We start from the raw sequence: 22,043 nt of genomic DNA on the forward strand, positions 1-22,043 counted from the left end.
CGTACGAGTAATGTCGGTCCAAGCCGCTTCAATCCAACAATACCGCGGAATCAAGAAAAGACTAAGGAGGGCAGCAAAACGCACATCACCGCCCACAAAACCTTTTGTGTTCTACTCGAGAAGACATCTACGCATGAACCTAGCTCATGATGCCACTGTTGGGGAACGTCGCATGGGAAACAAAAATTTTCCTACGCGCACGAAGACCTATCATGGTGATGTCCATCTACGAGAGGGGATGAGTGATCTACGTACCCTTGTAGATCGTACAGCAGAAGCGATTAGAGATCGCGGTTGATGTAGTGGAACGTCCTCACGTCCCTCGATCCGCCCCGCGAACAATCCCGCGATCAGTCCCACGATCTAGTACCGAACGGACGGCACCTCCGCGTTCAGCACACGTACAGCTCGACGATGATCTCGGCCTTCTTGATCCAGCAAGAGAGACGGAGAGGTAGAAGAGTTCTTCGGCAGCGTGACGGCGCTCCGGAGGTTGGTGATGATCTTGTCTCAGCAGGGCTCCGCCGAGCTCCGCAGAAACACGATCTAGAGGAAAAACTATGGAGGTATGTGGTCGGGCAGCCGTGAGAAAGTCGTCTCAAATCTGCCCTAAAAGCCCCATATATATAGGAGGAGGGAGGGGGACCTTGCCTTGGGGTCCAAGGGAACCCCAAGGGGTCGGCCGAGCCAGGGGGGAGGACTCTCCCCGCCCCAAACCGAGTCCTACTTGGTTTGGTGGGAGGGAGTCCTTCCCCTTTCCCACCTTTCCCTTTTTTTTTCTTTCCTTTGATATTTTCTTTCTTGGCGCATAGGGGATTGGTGGGCTGTCCCACCAGCCCACTAAGGGCTGGTGTGACCCCCCCAAATACCTATGGGCTTCCCCGGAGTGGGTTGCCCCCCTCCGGTGAACTCCCGGAACCCATTCGTCATTCCCGGTACATTCCCGGTAACTCCGAAAACCTTCCGGTAATCAAATGAGGTCATCCTATATATCAATCTTCGTTTCCGGACCATTCCGGAAACCCTCGTGACGTTCGTGATCTCATCCGGGACTCCGAACAACATTCGGTAACCAACCATATAACTCAAATACGCATAAAACAACGTCGAACCTTAAGTGTGCAGACCCTGCGGGTTCGAGAACTATGTAGACATGACCCGAGAGACTCCTCGGTCAATATCCAACAGCGGGACCTGGATGCCCATATTGGATCCTACATATTCTACGAAGATCTTTTATCGTTTGAACCTCAGTGCCAAGGATTCGTATAATCCCGTATGTCATTCCCTTTGTCCTTCGGTATGTTACTTGCCCGAGATTCGATCGTCAGTATCCGCATACCTATTTCAATCTCGTTTACCGGCAAGTCTCTTTACTCGTTCCGTAATACAAGATCCCGCAACTTACACTAAGTTACATTGCTTGCAAGGCTTGTGTGTGATGATGTATTACCGAGTGGGCCCCGAGATACCTCTCCGTCACACGGAGTGACAAATCCCAGTCTTGATCCATACTAACTCAACTAACACCTTCGGAGATACCTGTAGAGCATCTTTATAGTCACCCAGTTACGTTGCGACGTTTGATACACACAAAGCATTCCTCCGGTGTCAGTGAGTTATATGATCTCATGGTCATAGGAATAAATACTTGACACGCAGAAAACAGTAGCAACAAAATGACACGATCAACATGCTACGTCTATTAGTTTGGGTCTAGTCCATCACGTGATTCTCCCAATGACGTGATCCAGTTATCAAGCAACAACACCTTGTTCATAATCAGAAGACACTGACTATCATTGATCAACTGGCTAGCCAACTAGAGGCAAGCTAGGGACGGTGTTTTGTCTATGTATCCACACATGTAAATGAGTCTTCATTCAATACAATTATAGCATGGATAATAAACTATTATCTTGATACAGGAATTATAATAATAACTATACATTTATTATTGCCTCTAGGGCATAATTCCAACACACATATGCTCTCTATCTTCATCAGTTGCTGGGCACTGAGTCTTTACTCAATTCGTACCTTGTAAAACTGGCAAGAACCCTTTCTTGGACTGTTCCATTTTGAACCTCTTCAAAACGTTATCAAGGTATGTGCTTTGTGAAAGTCCTATCAGGCGTTTTGATCTATCCCTATAGATCTTAATGCCTAGAATGTAAGCAGCTTCTCCTAGGTCCTTCATAGAGAAACTTTTATTCAAGTAATCCTTTATGCTCTACAAAAACTCCACGTTGTTTCCAATCAGCAATATGTCATCCACATATAATATTAGAAACGCCACAGAGCTCCCACTCACTTTGTTGTAAATACAAGATTCTCCAACCACTTGTATAAACCCAAATGCTTTGATCACCACATCAAAGCGTTTGTTACAACTCCGAGATGCTTGCACCAATCCATAAATGGATCGCTGCAGCTTGCACACCTTGTTAGCATTCTTAGGATCAACAAAACCTTCGGGTTGTATCATATACAACTCTTCCTTAAGGAAAACGTTAAGGAACGCCGTTTTGACATCCATCTGCCAGATTTCATAATCGAAAAATGCAGCTATTGCTAACATGATTCTGACGGACTTAAGCATCGCTACGGGTGAGAATGTCTCATCGTAGTCAACTCCTTGAACTTGTGAAAAACCGTTTGCCACAAGTCGAGCTTTATAAACGGTCACATTGCCGTCAGCGTCCTTCCTCTTAAAGATCCATTTGTTCTAAATAGCCTTGCGGCCCTCAGGTAGTACTTCCAAAGTCCACACTTTGTTCTCATACATGGATCCTATCTCAGACTTCATGGATTCTAGCCATTTGTTGGAATCTGGGCCCACCATTGCTTCTTCATAATTTGCAGGTTCATTGTTGTCTAACAACATGATTGATAAGACGGGATTACCGTACCACTCTAGAACAACACGTGGTCTCGTCGACCTGCGTGGTTCGACAGAAACTTGAACCGGAGTTTCATGATCATCATCATTAACTTCCTCCTCAACCGGCGTCGCAATGACAGAGGTTTCCCCTTGCCCTGCGCCACCATCCAGAGGGATGAGAGGTTCGACAACCTCCTCTAGTTCTATCTTCCTCCCACTCAATTCTCTCTCTCGAGAAACTCCTTCTCGAGAAAAGCTCCATTTTTAGCAACAAACACTTTGCCCTCGGATTTGAGATAGAAGGTGTACCCAACTGTTTCTGTTGGGTAACCTATGAAGACGCACTTTTCCGCTTTGGGTTCCAGCTTTTCAGGCTGAAGCTTTTTGACATAAGCATCACATCCCCAAACTTTAAGAAACGACAACTTTGGCCTTTTTCCATACCACAGTTCGTGTCGTCTCAACGAATTTTGATGGTGCCCTATTTAGAGTGAATGCAGCTGTTTCTAATGCATAACCCCAAAAAGATAACGGCAAATCGGTAAGAGACATCATAGATCGCACCATCTCTAATAAAGTACGATTACGACGTTCGGACACACCATTACGCTGTGGTGTTCCAGGCGGTGTCAACTGTGAAATAATTCCACATTGTCTTAAGTGAGCACCAAACTCGAAACTCAGATATTCACCCCCACGATCAGACCGTAGGAACTTGATCTTCTTGTTACGATGATTTTCCACTTCACTCTGAAATTGCTTGAACTTTTCAAATGTTTCAGACTTGTGCTTCATCAAGTAGACATAACCATATCTACTCAAATCGTCAGTGAAGGTGAGAAAATAACGATATCCGCCGCGTGCCTCTACGCTCATCGGACCACACACATCGGTATGTATGATTTCCAACAAGTCACTTGCACGCTCCATAGTTCCGGAGAATGGAGTCTTAGTCATCTTGCACATGAGGCATGGTTCGCACGTGTCAAGTGAATCAAAGTCAAGTGACTCCAAAAGTCCATCAGCATGGAGTTTCTTCATGCGCTTTACACCAATATGACCTAAGCGGCAGTGCCACAAAAATATGGCGCTATCATTGTTAACTCTAACTCTTTTGGTCACAATGTTATGTATATGTGTATCGCTATCAAGATTCAATATGAACAATCCTCTCACATTAGGTGCATGACCATAAAAGATGTTACTCATAGAAATAGAACAACCATTATTCTCTGACTTAAAAGAGTAACCGTCTCGCATTAAACAAGATCCAGATATAATGTTCATGCTCAACGCATGCACTAAATAACAATGATTTAAGTTCATCACTAATCCTGATGGTAACTGAAGTGAAACTATGCCGACGGCGATTGCATCAACCTTGGAACCATTTCCTACGCGCATCGTCACTTCATCTTTCGCCAGCCTTCGTCTATTCCGCAGTTCCTACTTCGAGTTGCAAATATGAGCAACAGAACCGGTATCGAATACCCAGGCACTACTACGAGAGCCGGTTAAGTACACATCAATAACATGTATATCAAATATACCTGATTTTTCTTTGGCCGCCTTCTTATCAGCCAGATACTTGGGGCAGTTGCGCTTCCAGTGACCCATACCCTTGCAATAGTAGCACTCTGTTTCAGGCTTAGGTCCAGCTTTGGGTTTCTTCGTCGGATTGGCAACAGGCTTGTCGCTCTTCTTTGAATTACCCTTCTTGCCTTTGCCGTTTCTCTTGAAACTAGTGGTCTTATTCACCATCAACACTTGATGTTCTTTACGGAGTTCAGACTCTGCGACTTTCAGCATCGCAAACAACTCGCCGGGTGACTTGTTCATCCCTTGCATGTTGTAGTTCAACACAAAGCCTTTATAGCTTGGCGGCAGTGATTGAAGGATTCTGTCAGTGATAGCCTCTTGCGGGAGTTCAATCCCTAGCTCAGCTAGACGGTTTGAGTACCCAGACATTTTGAGCACATGTTCACTGACAGACGAGTTCTCCTCCATTTTGCAAGCATAGAATTTATCGGAGGTCTCGTACCTCTCGATCCGGGCGTTCTTCTGAAAGATGAACTTCAACTCCAGGAACATCTCAAATGCTCCATGACGCTCAAAGCGACGTTGAAGTCCCGGTTCTAAGCCATACAAAACTGCACATTGAACTACTGAGTAGTCCTCCTTATGTGCTAACCAAGCGTTCTTAACATCCTGATCAGCCGTAGCGGGTGGTTCATCTCCTAGCGCAGCATTAAGGACATAATCCTTCTTACCAGCTTGTAAGATTAGCTTAAGATTACGAGCCCAGTCTACAAAGTTGCTTCCATCATCTTTCAACTTAGCTTTCTCTAGGAACGTATTAAAATTCAGGGTGACAGTCGCGTGAGCCATGATCTACAACACAAATATATTCAAAGTGGACTTAGACTATGTTCAAGATAATTAGAGTTTAACTTAATCAAATTATTTGCTAAACTCCCACTCAAAAAGTACATCTCTCTAGTCATTTGAGTGGTTCATGATCCACTTACACTAGCTCAAGTCCGATCATCACGTGAGTTGAGTATAGTTTCAGTGGTAAGCATCCCTATGCTAATCATATCATCTATATGATTCATGATCGACCTTTCGGTCTCATGTGTTCCGAGGCCATGTCTGCACATGCTAGGCTCGTCAAGCTTAACCCGAGTGTTCCGCGTGCGCAACTGTTTTGTACCCGTTGTATGTGAACGTTGAGTCTATCACACCCGATCATCACGTGGTGTCTCGAAACGACGAACTGTAGCAACGGTGCACAGTCGGGGAGAACACAATTTCGTCTTGAAATTTTAGTGAGAGATCACCTCATAATGCTACCGTCGTTCTAAGCAAAATAAGGTGCATAAAAGGATTAACATCACATGCAATTCATAAGTGACATGATATGGCCATCATCACGTGCCTCTTGATCTCCATCACCAAAGCACCGGCACGACCTTCTTGTCACCGGCGCCACACCATGATCTCCATCAACGTGTTGCCATCGGGGTTGTCGTGCTACTCATGCTATTACTACTAAAGCTACATCCTAGCAAAATAGTAAACGCATCTGCAAGCACAAACGTTAGTATAAAGACAACCCTATGGCTCCTGCCGGTTGCCGTACCATCGACGTGCAAGTCGATATTTTCTATTACAACATGATCATCTCATACATCCAATATATCACATCACATCGTTGGCCATATAACATCACAAGCATACCCTGCAAAAACAAGTTAGACGTCCTCTAATTTTGTTGTTGCATGTTTTACGTGGTGACCATGGGTATCTAGTAGGATCGCATCTTACTTACGCAAACGGAGATATATGAGTTGCTATTTAACCTCATCCAAGGACCTCCTCGGTCAAATCCGATTCAACTAAAGTTGGAGAAACCGACACTTGCCAGTCATCTTTGAGCAACGGGGTTACTCGTAGCGATGAAACCAGTCTCTCGTAAGCGTACGAGTAATGTCGGTCCAAGCCGCTTCAATCCAACAATACCGCGGAATCAAGAAAAGACTAAGGAGGGCAGCAAAACGCACATCACCGCCCACAAAAACTTTTGTGTTCTACTCGAGAAGACATCTACGCATGAACCTAGCTCATGATGCCACTGTTGGGGAACGTCGCATGGGAAACAAAAATTTTCCTACGCGCACGAAGAACTATCATGGTGATGTCCATCTACGAGAGGGGATGAGTGATCTTTGTACCCTTGTAGACCGTACAGCAGAAGCGTTAGTGAACGCGGTTGATGTAGTGGAACATCCTCACGTCCCTCGATCCGCCCCGCGAACAATCCCGCGATCAGTCCCACGATCTAGTACCGAACGGACGGTACCTCCGCGTTCAGCACACGTACAGCTCGACGATGATCTCGGCCTTCTTGATCCAGCAAGAGAGACGGAGAGGTAGAAGAGTTCTCCGGCAGCGTGACGGCGCTCCGGAGGTTGGTGATGACCTTGTCTCAGCAGGGCTCCTCCCGAGCTCCGCAGAAACGCGATCTAGAGGAAAAACCGTGGAGGTATGTGGTCGGGCTGCCGTGGAAAAGTCGTCTCAAATCAGCCCTAAAACCTCCGTATATATAGGTGGGAGGGACGGGACCTTGCCTTGGGGCTGAAGGAGCCCCAAGGGGGTCGGCCGAGTCCAAGGGGGAAGGCTCTCCCCCCCAAACCGAGTTGGACTTGGTTTGGTGGGTGGGAGTCCTTCCTTCCCTTCCCACCTCCTCTTTTTTTTTCTCTTTGATTTTCTTTCCTAGGGGCATAGGGCCCTTTTGGGCTGGTGTGCCACCCTCAAGGCCTATGGGCTTCCCCGGGGTGGGTTGCCCCCCCGGTGAACTCCCGGAACCCATTCGTCATTCCCGGTAACTCCGAAAACCTTCCGGTAATCAAATGAGGTCATCCTATATATCAATCTTCGTTTCCGGACCACTCCGGAAACCCTCGTGACGTTCGTGATCTCATCCAGGACTCCGAACAACATTCGGTAACCAACCATATAACTCAAATACGCATAAAACAACGTCGAACCTTAAGTGTGCAGACCCTGCGGGTTCGAGAACTATGTAGACATGACCCGAGAGACTCCTCGGTCAATATCCAATAGCGGGACCTGGATGCCCATATTGGATCCTACATATTCTACGAAGATCTTATCGTTTGAACCTCAGTGCCAAGGATTCATATAATCCCGTATGTCATTCCCTTTGCCCTTCGGTATGTTACTTGCCCGAGATTCGATCGTCAGTATCCGCATACCTATTTCAATCTCGTTTACCGGCAAGTCTCTTTACTCGTTCCGTAATACAAGATCCCGCAACTTACAATAAGTTACATTGCTTGCAAGGCTTGTGTGTGATGATGTATTACCGAGTGGGCCCCGAGATACCTCTCCGTCACACGGAGTGACAAATCCCAGTCTTGATCCATACTAACTCAACTAACACCTTCGGAGATACCTGTAGAGCATCTTTATAGTCACCCAGTTACGTTGCTAGGGACGGTGTTTTGTCTATGTATCCACACATGTAAATGAGTCTTCATTCAATACAATTATAGCATGGATATCTTGATACAAGAATTATAATAATAACTATATTTATTATTGCCTCTAGGGCATAATTCCAACACTTTCACCAGGAACAACCGCCGTCGTGGAGATGCACGCAACAGCAACCACCCGGTGCATCAGGCCGGGACTTCGGCTCCAGTCTGTTGGGGAACGTCGCATGGGAAACAAAATTTTTCCTACGCGCACGAAGACCTATCATGGTGATGTCCATCTACGAGAGGGGATGTGTGATCTACATACCCTTGTAGACCGTACAGCAGAAGCGTTAGTGAACGCGGTTGATGTAGTGGAACGTACTCACGTCCCTCGATCCGCCCCACGAACTATCCCGCGATCAGTCCCACGATCTAGTGCCGAACGGACGGCACCTCCGCGTTCAGCACACGTACAACTCGACGATGATCTCGGCCTTCTTGATCCAGCAAGAGAGACAGAGAGGTAGAAGAGTTCTCCGGCAGCGTGACGGCGCTCCGGAGGTTGGTGATGATCTCATCTCAGCAGGGCTCCGCGCGAGCTCCGCGGAAACGCGATCTAGAGGTAAAACCGTGGAGATATGTGGTCGGGCTGCCGTGGCAAAAGTTGTCTCAAATCAGCCCAAAAACCCCACTATATATAGGAGGGAGAGGGGGAAGCCTTGCCTTGGGGTACAAGAACCCCCAAGGGGTCGGCCGAGCCAAGGGGGGAAGGATTCTCCTCCCAAACCGAGTCCTACTTGGTTTGGAAGGTGGAGTCCTTCTTCCCTTTCCCACCTCCTCCTTTTTTTTCCTTTTTCTCTTTGATTTTCTTCCCAATGCGCATAGGCCCCTTTTGGGCTGTCCCACCAGCCCACTAAGGGCTGGTGCAGCACCCCCAACACCTATGGGCTTCCCGGGGTGGGTGGCCCCCCCGGTGAACTCCCGGAACACATTCGTCATTCCCGGTACATTCGCGGTAACTCCGAAAACCTTCCGGTAATCAAATGAGGTCATCCTATATATCAATCTTCGTTTTCGGACCATTCCGGAAACCCTCGTGACGTCCGTGATCTCATCCGGGACTCCAAACAACATTCGTTAACCAACCATATAACTCAAATACGCATAAAACAACGTCGAACCTTAAGTGTGCAGACCCTGCGGATTCGAGAACTATGTAGACATGACCCGAGAGACTCCTCGGTCAATATCCAATAGCAGGACCTGGATGCCCATATTGGATCCTACATATTCTACGAAGATCTTATCGTTTGAACCTCAGTGCCAAGGATTCATATAATCCCGTATGTCATTCCCTTTGTCCTTCGGTATGTTACTTGCCCGAGATTCGATCGTCAGTATCCGCATACCTATTTCAATCTCGTTTACCGGTAAGTCTCTTTACTCGTTCCGTAATACAAGATCCCGCAACTTACAATAAGTTACATTGCTTGCAAGGCTTGTGTGTGATGTTGTATTACCGAGTGGGCCCCGAGATAGCTCTCCGTCACACGGAGTGACAAATCCCAGTCTTGATCCATACTAACTCAACTAACACCTTTGGAGATACCTGTAGAGCATCTTTATAGTCACCCAGTTACGTTGCGACGTTTGATACACACAAAGCATTCCTCCGGTGTCAGTGAGTTATATGATCTCATGGTCATAGGAACAAATACTTGACACGCAGAAAATAGTAGCAACAAAATGACACGATCAACATGCTACGTCTATTAGTTTGGGTCTAGTCCATCACATGATTCTCCTAATGATGTGATCCTGTTATCAAGTGACAACACTTGCCTATGGACAGGAAACCTTGACCATCTTTGATCAACGAGCTAGTCAACTAGAGGCTTACTAGGGACAGTGTTTTGTCTATGTATCCACACAAGTATTGTGTTTCCAATCAATACAATTATAGCATGGATAATAAACGATTATCATGAACTAAGAAATATAATAATAACTAATTTATTATTGCCTCTAGGGCATATTTCCAACATTCTCCCACTTGCACTAGAGTCAGTAATCTAGTTCACAACACCATGTGATTTCAACGAATCCAACACCCATATAGTTCTGGGGTCTGGTCACGTCTTGCTCGTGAGAGAGGTTTTAGTCAACTGTTCTGAAACTTCATGCGTTCTTTACAAATCTTCATGTCATCTTATAGATGCTCCTACTATGTGCTACTCGGAAATGCTCCAAATATCTACTCTACTATACGAATCCGTTTCACTACTCATAGTTATTCGGATTAGTGTCAAAGCTTGCATCGACGTAACCCTTTACGACGAACTCTTTAACCACCTCCATAATCGAGAAAAATTCCTTAGTCCATTAGTTACTAAGGATAAATTTTGACCGCTGCTAGTGATTCAATCATGGATCACTCTCTGTACCTCTCAAGAGACTTTGAGTCAAGGCACACATCAGGTGCGGTACACAACATGGCATACTTTAGATTCTACGGCTAAGGCATAGAAGACGACCTTCGTCTACTCTCTTTATTCTGCCGTGGTCGGGTTTTGAGTCTTACTCAAATTTACACCTTACAACGCAACCAAGAACTCCTTCTTTGCTGATCTATTTTGAACTCCTTCAAAAACTTGTCAATGCATGCATCTTATTGAAACTTTCATTAAGCGCTTTTGATCTATCTCCATAGATCTTTGATGCTTAACGTTCAAGTAGCGCAATCCAGGCATTCCTTTGAAAACTCCTTTCAAGCAACCTTATATGCTTTACAGAAATTCTACATCACTTCTGATCAACAATATGTCTACCACATATACTTATCAGAAATTCTATAGTGCTCCCACTCACTTCTTTGGAAATACAAGTTTCTCATAAACCTTGTACAAACCCAAAATCTTTGATCATCTCATCAAAGTGTATATTTCAACTCCGAGATGCTTGCACCAGTCCATTGAAGGATCACTGGAGCTTGCATACTTGCTAGTATCTTTAGGATCGACAAAACCTTCTGGTTGTATCGCATACAATGTTTGCTCAAGGAAACCGTCGAGGAAACAATGTTTTGACATCCTACGTGCAATATTTCATAAATAATGCATCAACAACTAACATAATTCTAATAGACCTTTAGCATCGCTACGAGTGAGAAAGTCTCATCATAGTCAACTGTTTGATCTTGTCGAAAACATGTTTGCGACAAGTCGAGCATTTCTTAATAGTGACTTATCACCATCATCGTCTGTGTTCCTTTAAAAGATCCATCTTTACTCAATAGTCCTCTGACCATCAAGTAGTTCTTCCAAAGTCTACACTTTTTTTTCATACATGGATCCTCTCTCGGATTTCATGGCTTCCAGCCATTTGTCGGAATCTGGGCCCACCATTGCTTTCTTCATAACTCGTAAGTTCATTGTTGCTCAACAACATGACCTCCAAGACAAGGTTACCGTACCACTCTGTAGTAGTACGTGACCTTGTCGACCTACGAGGTTTGTAGTAACTTGATTCGAAGCTCAATGATCACCATCATCAGCTTCCACTTCAATTGGTGTAGGCGCCACAGGAACAACTTCCTGCACCCTGCTACACACTGGTTGAAGCGATGGTTCATTAACCTCATCAAGTTCTACCACTCTCCCACTCAATTCTTTCGAGAGAAACCTTTCCTCGAGAAAGCATCCATTTCTAGAAACAAACACTTTGCTTTCGGATCTGAGATAGGAGATGTACCCAACTGTTTTGGATATCCTATGAAGATGCATTTATCCGCTTTGGGGTTCGAGCTTATCAGACTGAAACTTTTCCACATAAGTGTCGAAGCCCCAAACTTTCAAGAAACGATAGTTTAGATTTCTCTAAACCTCAGTCTATACTGTGTCATCTCAACGAAAAACGCGGTGCCCTACTTAAAGTGAATGCGGTTGTCTCTAATGCATAACCCATAAACGATAGTGGTAATTCGATAAGAGACATCACAGCATGCACCATGCCAAATAGTGCATGGCTATGACGTTCAGACACATCATCACACTATGATGTTCCAGGTGGCATGAACTGCAAAACAATTTCCACATTGTCTTAGCTGCGTACCAAAACTCGTAACTCAGATATTCATTTCTATGATCATATCGTAGACAGTTTATCCTCTTGTTACGACGAACTTCACTCCGAAACAGAATTGAACTTTTCAATATTTCAGACTTGTGATTCATTAAGTAAATACTCTTGCATCTACTCAAATCGTCATTGAAGTAAGAACATAATGATATCCACTGCGTGCCTCAGCACCCATTGGACTGCATACATCAAAATGTATCACTTCCAACAAGTTACTATCTTGTTTCATCTCAATGAAAATAAGGCCTTGCTCCTGTGGTATGATTTGCATGTCACTAGTGATTCAAAATCAAGTGAGTATAAAGATCCATCAGCATGGAGCCTCTTCATGCAATTTATACTAACATGACTTAAGCGGCAGTGCCACAAGTAAGTGGTACTATCATCATTACCTCGTATCTTTTGGCACCAATATCATGAACATGTGTAACACTACGATCGAGATTCAATAAACCATTGAAGGTGATTATTCAAGAAAATAGAGTAACCATTATTCTCTTTAAATGAATAATCGTTTTGCAATAATCACGATCCAATCATGTTCATGCTTAACGCAAGCACCAAATAACAATTATTTAGGTTTAACACCAATCCCGATGGTAGAGGGAGCGTGCGACGTTTGATCATATCAACCTTGGAAACACTTCCAACACGTATCGTCACCTCGCCTTTAGCTAGTCTCCGTTTATGCCGTAGCTTTCATTTCGCGTTACTAATCACTTAGCAACCGAACCGGTATCCAATACTCTCGTGCTACTAGGAGTACTAGTAAAGTACACATCAACATCATGTATATCAAATATACTTCTCTCGACTTTTGCCAGCCTTCTTATCTACCAAGTATCTAGAGTTGCTCCGCCTCAGTGACTGTTCCCCTCATTACAGAAGCACTTAGTCTCAGGTTTGGGTTTAATTTTGGGTCTCTTCATTAGTGCAGCAACTGTTTGCCGTTTCACGAAGTATCCCTTCTAGCCATTGCCTTTCTCGAAACTTAGTGGTTTTACTAACCATCAACTATTGATGCTCCTTCTTGATTTCTACTTTCGCAGTGTCAAACATCGCGAATCACTCAAAGATCATAGTATCTATCCTTGATATGTTATAGTTCATCACGAAGATCTCACAGCTTGGTGGCAGTGACTTTGGAGAACCATCACTATCTCATCTGGAAGATTAACTCCCACTTGATTCAAGCGATTGTCGTACTCAGACAATCTGAGCACACGCTCAACGATTGAGCTTTTCTCCTTTACTTTGTGGACAAAGAATCTTGTCGGAGGTCTTGTACCTCTTAACAAGGGCACAAGCATGAAATCACAATTTCATCTCTTTAGAACATCACTTATGTTCCGCGACGTTTCAAAACGTCTTCGGCGCCTTGCTTCTAAGCCATTAAGTATTTTGCACTGAACTATCGTGTAATCATCAGAAACGTGTATGTCGGATGTTCACAGCATCCACAGACGACGCTCGAGGTGCAGCACACCGAGTGGTGCATTAAGGACATAAGCCTTCTGTGTAGCAACGAGGACAATCCTTGGTTTTACAGACTTAGTCTGCAAAGTTTGCTACTATCAACTTTCAACTAAATTTTCTCTAGGAACATATAAAAAAACAGTAGAGCTATAGCGCAAGCTACATCGTAATTCGCAAAGACCATTAGACTATGTTCATGATAATTAGTTCAATTAATCATATTTCTTAAGAACTCCCACTCAAAAAGTACATCTCTCTAGTCATTTGAGTGGTTCATGATCCACTTACACTAGCTCAAGTCCGATCATCACGTGAGTTGAGTATAGTTTCAGTGGTAAGCATCCCTATGCTAATCATATCATCTATATGATTCATGATCGACCTTTCGGTCTCATGTGTTCCGAGGCCATGTCTGCACATGCTAGGCTTGTCAAGCTTAACCCGAGTGTTCCGCGTGCGCAACTGTTTTGCACCCGTTGTATGTGAACGTTGAGTCCATCACACCCGATCATCACGTGGTGTGTCGAAACGACGAACTGTAGCAACGGTGCACAGTCGGGGAGAACACAATTTCGTCTTGAGATTTTAGTGAGAGATCACCTCATAATGCTACCGTCGTTCTAAGCAAAATAAGGTGCATAAAAGGATTAACATCACATGCAATTCATAAGTGACATGATATGGCCATCATCATGTGCTTCTTGATCTCCATCACCAAAGCACCGGCACGATCTTCTTGTCACCGGCGTCACACCATGATATCCATCATCATGATCTCCATCAACGTGTCGCCATCGGGGTTGTCGTGCTACTCATGCTATTACTACTAAAGCTACATCCTAGCAAAATAGTAAACGCATCTGCAAACACAAACGTTAGTTATAAAGACAACCCTATGGCTCCTGCCGGTTGCCGTACCATCGACGTGCAAGTCGATATTATCTGTTACAACATGATCATCTCATACATCCAATATATCACATCACATCGTTGGCCATATCACATCACAAGCATACCCTGCAAAAACAAGTCAGACGTCCTCTAATTTTGTTGTTGCATGTTTTACGTGGTGACCATGGGTATCTAGTAGGATCGCATCTTACTTACGCAAACACCACAATGGAGATATATGAGTTGCTATTTAACCTCATCCAAGGACCTCCTCGGTCAAATCCGATTCAACTAAAGTTGGAGAGACTGACACCCGCCAGTCATCTTTGAGCAACGGAGTTACTCGTAGCGATGAAACCAGTCTCTCGTAAGCGTACGAGTAATGTCGGTCCGAGCCGCTTCGATCCAACAATACCGCGGAATCAAGAAAAGACTAAGGAGGGCAGCAAAACGCACATCACCGCCCACAAAAACTTTTGTGTTCTACTGGAGAAGACATCTACGCATGAACCTAGCTCATGATACCACTGTTGGGGAACGTCGCATGGGAAACAAAATTTCTACGAGAGGGGATGTGTGATATTCGTACCATTGTAGACCGTACAGCAGAAGCGTTAGTGAACGCGGTTGATGTAGTGGAACGTCCTCACGTCCCTCGATCCGCCCCGCGAACTATCCCGCGATCAGTCCCACGATCTAGTGCCGAACGGACGGCACCTCCGCGTTCAGCACACGTACAGCTCGACGATGATCTCGGCCTTCTTGATCCAGCAAGAGAGACGGAGAGGTAGAAGAGTTCTCTGGCAGCGTGACGGCGCTCCGGAGGTTGGTGATGATCTCGTCTTAGCAGGGCTCTGCCCGAGCTCCGCGGAAACGCGATCTAGAGGTAAAACCGTGGAGATATGTGGTCGGGCTGCCGTGGCAAAAGTTGTCTCAAATCAGCCCAAAAACCCCACTATATATAGGAGGGAGAGGGGGAAGCCTTGCCTTGGGGTCCAAGAACCCCCAAGGGGTCGGCCGAGCCAAGGGGGGAAGGATTCCCCTCCCAAACCGAGTCCTACTTGGTTTGGAAGGTGGAGTCCTTCTTCCCTTTCCCACCTCCTCCTTTTTTTTTTCCTTTTTCTCTTTGATTTTCTTCCCAATGCGCATAGGCCCCTTTTGGTCTGTCCTACCAGCCCTTAGTGGGCTGGTGCGGCACTCCCAACACCTATGGGCTTCCCGGGGTGGGTGGCCCCCCCGGTGAACTCCCTGAACCCATTCGTCATTTCCGGTACATTCCTGGTAACTCCGAAAACCTTCCGGTAATCAAATGAGGTCATCCTATATATCAATCTTCGTTTCCGGACCATTCTGGAAACCCTCGTGACGTCTGTGATCTCATCCGGGACTCCGAACAACATTCGGTAACCAACCATATAACTCAAATACGCATAAAACAACGTCGAACCTTAAGTGTGCAGACCCTGCGGGTTCGAGAACTATGTAGACATGACCCGAGAGACTCCTCGGTCAATATCCAATAGCGGGACCTGGATGCCCATATTGGATCCTACATATTCTACGAAGATCTTATCGTTTAAACCTCAGTGCCAAGGATTGATATAATCCCGTATATCATTCCCTTTGTCCTTCGGTATGTTACTTGCCCGAGATTCGATTGTTAGTATCCGCATACCTATTTCAATCTCGTTTACTGGCAAGTCTCTTTACTCGTTCCGTAATACAAGATCCCGTAACCTACACTAAGTCACATTGTTTGCAAGGCTTGTGTGTGATGTTGTATTACCGAGTGGGCCCCGAGATAGCTCTCCGTCACACGGAGTGACAAATCCCAGTCTTGATCCATACTAACTCAACTAACACCTTCGGAGATAACTGTAGAGCATCTTTATAGTCACCCAGTTACGTTGTGACGTTTGATACACACAAAGCATTCCTCCGGTGTCAGTGAGTTATATGATCTCATGGTCATAGGAACAAATACTTGACACGCAGAAAACAGTAGCAACAAAATGACACGATCAACATGCAACGTCTATTAGTTTGGGTCTAGTCCATCACATGATTCTCCTAATGATGTGATCCCGTTATCAAGTGACAACACTTGCCTATGGCCAGGAAACCTTGACCATCTTTGATCAACGAGCTAGTCAACTAGAGGCTTACTAGGGACAGTGTTTTGTCTATGTATCCACACAAGTATTGTATTTCCAATCAATACAATTATAGCATGGATAATAAGCGATTATCATGAACTAAGAAATATAATAATAACTAATTTATTATTGCCTCTAGGGCATATTTCCAACACAGTCGCCGCCAACGTGACCGGACCGGGAACTCCTCCAACCGCTTTCTCCATCCCTCCGATGGAGTGGCTGGTTGCAGGGCCATCAGCCCCGTTTCTCGGAGAAGAGGAGTTGCTCCCATGACAAGCCCCTGCCACCACTCCCACCGTACTGCCTGCAGCACCTCCCGTGCCCGGCACATACGGGCGCATCGCCGTGGCTGCCGACACTGACGCCGTCGGACGAACTTCCGGAGCACTTCTTCCCTCCGGGATACGGCCCAATCCCGGAACTCCCGTCCCCAACTCCGGCTGCAGAAGAACTCCATGGCACCCCCACCGTCCCGGATCTGAACATTGAGGCCAAGATGGGAGAGGAAGAGATGGAAGGGCACGACTCCTCGTCGACACCGCCAGCACCACCCCTTCCTCCCACTCCTCCACCAGTAGCACGCCGCATCCTGCGGCAGTTTGCCGCAGCCATGGCCCATAACCGAGCCGCACTCCGGGGCGCATGGTCACCGGCGGCCCTCGGCCTCGCCGACGCCCCCACGGAGAGCAGCAGCGGCAGGAGCCTTGCGGCAGCGCAAGCAGCACCAGATCAAGAGGAGGACGACCATGGAAATGGAGAGATGGCTTGGACAGGTGCTGTGCACCACCAGATCGAGTGAAGAGGGGAAACGGGAAAGGAGGGCCAGCGTGGTGGCTTCCAGATCGAGAGGAAATACGAGAGAATGGGAGCGGCGGCGCTGTGGGAAACCCTCGCATGCGTGTTCCCAGGCTCCCTTATCCTTCCGTATGGATGCATAGGCCACCAGCCACGTTCTCTCCCTGCAGCCACGTTCTCTCTTTGCAAAAAGGCCACCGGGCCACGTTCTTTCTCTCCACAAAGGCCTACAGGCCAAGAATCCACCACGTATAGATTGCCTAAATAAAGTAACAATTAGTATGTTGTGTTAGTATAATCACAGTATTACTATATTGTAGCAGCCTGTTTCTTTTATTTAGGTGTGATATCTCACTGTATTAAGAACCTCTGATTATTATATTCACTCGGTATTGCATTGTACGTTTGAATAATTAGACTATGTATTGTCTAAAATAAAGTCTCGGAATATGTACATATTCTATATGATTGCCTCAGCATTTTTCATTTTTTTTAAATATGTAGTTTTCAAGTACAATATTTTCTTTTTACAATTCAAATTTCGGGAACACAATTTAGATGAGGCATCTATTGCACTTTGCAAATTATCCTCATCACTAAAAGATCAAAATTTTGCCTCCATTCTGTTGGCAAAATGACTATCTCAGAGTGCTCTCCCAAAATATACGAACTAAAGTGACTACCTCGAATTTTATTTTGCAAATCACAAGGCAATTGTGTGATCTACTGCATAATTTGCAGATTATCCACTCTCGCTATGAGCTTTACATCCAGTCTTTTGACAAGATGATTACCTTTAAAGTGATTTTGTAAAATGTAGTATGACACAAAAGTAATGGACATATGAACATCTACTGGTCAAAACCAGAATATGCCCTTCATTACTGCGAGATCTACACCGCAACGGTGACTATCTTCAAAGTGGCATATACATAAAAAAAATGAGGTCTACACATATAAGTATAAAGAATCAGCTATACTTATAAATTTTGCTTCATCAAAGCATTAATTGTTCCTTATATTTTACTATCATAGTAAAACTAAATTATGCATGAAAATACCATACAGGAAATGGCTGGCGTCATGCATCGTGAATTTCATGAACTTGAACTAGATGGTAGTAACTATTTGCCATGGGCTATGGATGCAAAGATAGCCCTCGAAAGTCGTAAACTCGGTTTTATTATCACCACACCCGATGAAGGCGCCGGAGAAATCCCCATGACAGCCAAATATACTGCTTTAAGTTTCTTAAGGCACCATCTCCATCCCAACTTAAAGTCGGAATATTTGATGGAAGAAGATCCACTAACTTTGTGGAACTCTCTCAAGGAGAGATATGACCAACAAAGAGCAGTTATGCTGCCAGAAGCACAGAGAGAATGGTCCCTCATAAGGTTCCAAGACTTCAAATCTGTGGCAGCATATAATTCTGCAGTTTACAAGGTTAACTCAAAACTAAGGTTTTGCAATGAAGCAATTTCTGAAGAAGACCTTATTGAGAAGACCTTGTGCACTTTCCACCCCTCGATGAGGGTACTACAACAGCAGTACCGTCAACAGAAATACAAAAAGTATTCTGAGCTCATATACACTTTACTTCAGGCTGAGAAACATGATGAACTTCTCATGAAGAATCATCAAACACGCCCAACGGACTCAATGCCACTCCCTGAAGCACATGCTAACACTCAGTTTACTAAAAAGTATGGGGGCAACAAAAAGAATTTCAAGAAATTCAATGGAAAGTGGAAAAAGAACAACAAGCAGAAAAGCTTTGGTCAATCTAAAGGTACATGTCACTTCAAGAAAAATGACCGAAGCACCAACTCCGAGATTTATCAAAGGTGTGGATGTACTAACCATCGTACTAGCAAATGCCGAACTCCCAAGCATCTAGCGGATTTATACATCAAATACACTGGGAAAGGCAAACAAGTTCATGGGAAAGCCGAAGCTCACTTCAACGCTTTACAACAAGAAGGAAACCTTGAAGCTAGCACTTCTCAAAGCGCTCCTAACGAAACAAGGCAGGATGAAGACCTTCTTGATATTGACAACCTGATGGTGGAATACACCCAAGACGCATATGGAGATCTCATATAATCTCCACATCACTCATTTGATGTTATCAGCTATTTTATTGTAATAATGGATGTTATAATTTGTATAACTCTAAGTAGAATAAAGTCCTACGGACCAATCGTATTATGTAGTTCAAACATAATATCATATTTCTATTTGTAACTATAATATGAATACTTTGTATATGTATATTTATATGTGAGTAATATGAATAAAGTTTCGTAAAATATTCTCTTACTCTATATAGATTTTACGGGAAAATAATTCAATGGAAGAAGAATTATGTTTGGTGGACAGTTCTACCACTAACACAATTTTAAGGGAAATAAAATATTTCCAAACTCTAACTAAGAGAAAAGGAAATATTATGACAATCGCCGGTCACGATGCATCAATTATTGGTTCAGGACGAGCCACACTTGTTCTACCTATGGGTACTACGATTGTAATTGAGAATGCACTCTTGTATCCTGAATCTACGCACCCTTCTAAGTTTCAAAGACCTCAAATCAAATAATTTCCATCTGGAAACAATTTCTGAAAATAATTCTGGATATTTGATTTTAACAAAAAGTAATGGGTCTGAGAAACAAATTCTTGAAAAATTCCCCTCACTTTCATCTGGATTATATTACAGTTATATAAAACCCGTACCACATGGTGCGTACAAAATAATTTTTCAAGATCTTGATAAATTCAAGACTTGGCATGATCGCCTAGGTCATCCTGGCATAGGGATGATGAGAAAAATTATTGACAATTCTATTGGTCATAGCCTTCCAACTAAAATTTTCCCAAAATCATCAGATTTTGTGTGCACCGCATGTGCAACTGGGAAATTAATTATAAGACCATCTTATCTTAAGGTAAAAAGTGAGTCACTTAACTTTCTTGAACGCATTCAAGGAGATATATGTGGTCCAATTCAACCACTATCAGGACCTTTTAGATATTTCATGGTGCTCATAGATGCATCTATTAGATGGTCACATGTATGTCTATTGTCCACACGAAATCATGCTTTTGCCAAGATAATTTCTCAAATTATCAAATTAAGAGCAAATCATCCTGAAAATAGGATAAAAACAATTCGAATGGACAATGCCGCTGAATTCTCTTCACGAGCATTCAATGACTACTGCATGGCTATGGGCATTCATTTAGAACATTCTGTGCCTTATGTCCATACTCAAAATGGTTTGGCCGAGTCTCTCATCAAAAGAGTAAAATTAGTTGCTCGACCACTATTACAGAATTGTAATTTACCAGCATCTTGTTGGGCACATGCGGTATTACACGCCGCAGATTTGATACAAATCAGACCAACTGCATATCATACAACCTCCCCACTGCAACAAGTACGTGACACTCAGCCAAGTATTTCCCATCTGCGAAAATTCGGTTGCGCAGTATACGTACCGATATCACCACCGCATCGTACATCCATGGGCCCCCACAGAAAACTAGGGATCTATGTGGGTTATAATTCTTCGTCAATTATTAACTTACAGGGGACCTGTTTACTGCCTGCTATGCCGATTCAATTTTTGATGAGGACCATTTCCCGGCATTAGGGGGAGAATCAAACCACAAAGAATGCCAGGAAATAGATTGGAATGTAACATGCATTCAGTCCTTAGATCCACGTACTAAAGAATCTAAAACTGAAGTTCAGAGGATCATAGATTTGCAACACATTGCAAATAATCTGCCAGAAACTGTTGGAATTAAACTCAACGTCTGAGTCCGTGTCACGTACATATACATGTGTATACATTGTGTCCGTGTAGGATTAGTGTTAGAATTGGAATAGGAATAGTACTGTACTCTTTCGGTTTCTAAATATAATTCTTTTTAGAAATTTCACTAGGGGCTAAATAGGGAGCAAAATAAGTGATTCTATATTTTAAAATATATATGTATAGGTCCATACGTAGTACTCTTGTCGAACCTTTAAAAAGACTTATATTTAGAAACAGAGGGAGTAGTTGGCTAGGCTGAGTAGTATATATATCCACGTACCCCTTGTAAACAACTATCCAGATGAAAAGTGTTAGATTAAAACGAAATGGAATAAAAAATGAATGGACGATTAGTCATGTTTCTATTGATTCTCAAGTATATATACATCTGGAAGAGGTGGGAAGAAGAGGTGTCTGTTTCGAGACATCCCTCCAGAACAGCCGCCTGTTGGCAATAGAGAGAGAGAAGAGACATTATTGTTCGGGATTGGACACCCTTTGCTAATTAATTTCTAACACCCCCCTTGTACAACATCGTTCATTGAATGTTTCATTCTTCACAGCTTCTTGTGTATAGATCTTCCATCTTGATAAATCTTTCATATAATCTTGAGAGTCTCCCCAAAAACCATGTGGGAAAAACATGAGGAGAATAGAGTAGATATGTTGCTAAAACTCCTTTAAACCTAGTGGGAAAAGTAAGGAGAAAATGATGCAACATATGATGATTATTGTCTCTTGATAACTTATATGAGAAAAAGTTTTGAAGAAGGAGAAAACTCATCAATAAGTTTGGAGAACAATTAATATGTCCTAAGTACTTCTTTTAAAAGCCTCAATAGGGAATATAGAAAGTATGACATATGAT

Source organism: Hordeum vulgare, chromosome 7H, assembly GCF_904849725.1.
Source record: "Hordeum vulgare subsp. vulgare chromosome 7H, MorexV3_pseudomolecules_assembly, whole genome shotgun sequence".
Lineage (NCBI taxonomy): Eukaryota > Viridiplantae > Streptophyta > Magnoliopsida > Poales > Poaceae > Hordeum > Hordeum vulgare.